Here is a 2,537-nt window from a genome sequence, read left to right on the forward strand (position 1 = left end):
GAAAAGATAACTTGTATTATGTAGTCTGCTCTGCACCGATTAAGTTTCTGTGCTGTCTTGACACGTGTTAGAGAACATTGTTCCACCATCAGCGTTGAACAAAGTTTCACTTGCTTGTACATAAATGAAGGGAGCCATCTTGTTAGTCAACTCTGGTACCAAAACGACATGAACTGGTCTTGTCTGAACCTTACAAAACCAAAAATAATGATGACTGAACCTGATAAAATATCTACACAAAGTACAGTATGGGTAGAATAAATAATAATAATAATAATAATAATAATAATAATAATAATGTAATAATTTATAATGCCTTTTCCACTAAAAAGTGGAACATCAAATATATACAATATTTCCATCCCTGAAATACAACTCCAGCCATTACCATCACACAGAATTAAAAAGAAAAATTAGAGATGTTCTCCTCTCCCAATGAGGCATTGCAGCTTTCATTTACAAGACAGTATGTTGGTCCAATCATTCCTATAGTCACAAAATATGCTAAGTTTAAGTTGTATTTGTTTTATATGCAAATTAATACAAATGCTTAATTAAGTAACAATGTACACCTGTCTTCAGAAGTAAGTCTGATTTTCAATCACATTTATTCACAGGTACCTCTATGAAGAGAGCCAGTGTGGTTTAATAGTCTGAACATTGGACTAGGATGCTTGAGAACAGGGTTTAGATCTCAGCCCACTGAGTGACCTTGGGCAAGTCACACTCTCTCAGCCTTAGATGAAGGCAGTGGCAAAGTTGCACTGAATAACTCTTGCCAAGAAAACACCATGGTAGATTAACTTTAAAGTTAGAATTGACTGGAAGGCACACAACAGCACAATGACAACCCAGTGAAATTGATGGGGCCATTGGGTTGCCATAAATTGAAAGACGCCTTGAACTGAGTGCATAGCATGGCTGCCCAAAGTTTAGTTTTTAGTGGCAAGACCAGTCAGGCTTAAGGAACTGCCGACAAACCTACAAAAGCAATTTGTGGCCTGCAGATGCTGTTGGACTACAGCTCCCATTATCCCTACCCAGCATAACCATGTGGAATTGCTGGGAACTGTAGTCCTGACATCACACATTCCTCACTAAGCAATGCTTAGTCACTGCTTGTTGGGTAAATACCTCCTTGCATGCATGAATGTATCTTCATTGAAAAAGTATCCATATAATCTTGAACAATGCTCTTTTAATGATGTTGAGTCACTCATTTGTCCACAGGAGGACAAATGTTCAGGAATGAAGTGATGTGCATGATCTTTTGAATTTCAACCATTTGGTCACCATGACCCACATTTGTCTTTGGATTATATTTCAGTTGGGACCTCCTTCCCCCACCCTTATTTATTTCCAAAGATTGTTCTGAATCTGGGATTTGTCAAGGGTTGTTGAAGTGCAATGATCCAGACTGACTTCTCAGTGGAAAAAAATATCAAAACATTCATCACTTCATAATAAATACCGTAGGACCTTGGTATCTGCTGGGGTTTCGTCCTAGGACCCCCATGGATACCAAAATCTATGGATGCTCAAGCATCATTATAAACAATTGTGTAGCAAAATGGTTATATAAAGCCACACACACACACACACACATCTTATATAAAATGGCAAAATCAAGGTTTGCTTTTTGTAATTATTATTATTAACAACATATTTTTAAGCCGTGGATGGTTGATCCTTGGTTGCAGAATCCCTGGATACAGAAGGCTGACTGTATGCCATTCATTTGAATTTAATTTCATGGTGTCTCCCCAAACCTTATCCTCATGACAATCCTATGAAGTGTGACTTCCAGTTGTTTAAGACATATGGTGACTGCCCCCCAAGGAGAACCTATCACAGGTTCGCCATTGCTTTCCTCTAAGGCTGAGAGAGTGTGACTTGCCCAAGGTCGCCCAGTGGGTTCCCATGGCTGAGCCCTAGCCCTAGCCTCCTGAAGCCCTAGTCCAACACTCAAACCAGGACTCTATGCTTTCTCTCTCAGGAGGTTTTTTGCCACCTTGAGTCCCTATACTAGGAGAAGGACGAGGTATAAGTAAGCACAATATTAAAAAATAATACATTTTCTCAGCTAGGTTGAGAAAATATAACTACAGCGAAGGTTTCCTGGTGAATGCCATGGCCAGGCAGGGACCTGAACCTCTTCAGTCTTAGGAATAGAAGGCTGAAAGGTAGGACAGGTCCTGGAAAAGCAGGACGCCTGGTCAGCCTGAACCAGCAAATACTAGGACATTTGGGGATCCCTCCTGAACAGAAGGAGGAAAGGGAGGACAGCTCCTGGAGAAGGAGGCCATCTGGTCAACCTGTGTGTATGTGTGTGTGATCACCCTGGTTTTTTGGTATGTGTATGTGATCCCCCTGTGTGTGTTTGTGTATGTATGTATGATTCCCCTGTGTGTGTGTGATCCCCCTGTGTGTGTGATCACCCTCTCTCTCTCTCTCTCTCTCTCTGTATGATCCATTTGTGTGTGTGTGTAAGATCACCCTGTGTGTGTGTGTGTGTGTGTGTGTGGAGAGAGCTCCCC

Source organism: Sceloporus undulatus, chromosome 3 (genome assembly GCF_019175285.1).
Source record: "Sceloporus undulatus isolate JIND9_A2432 ecotype Alabama chromosome 3, SceUnd_v1.1, whole genome shotgun sequence".
NCBI classification, from domain to species: Eukaryota; Metazoa; Chordata; class Lepidosauria; order Squamata; family Phrynosomatidae; genus Sceloporus; species Sceloporus undulatus.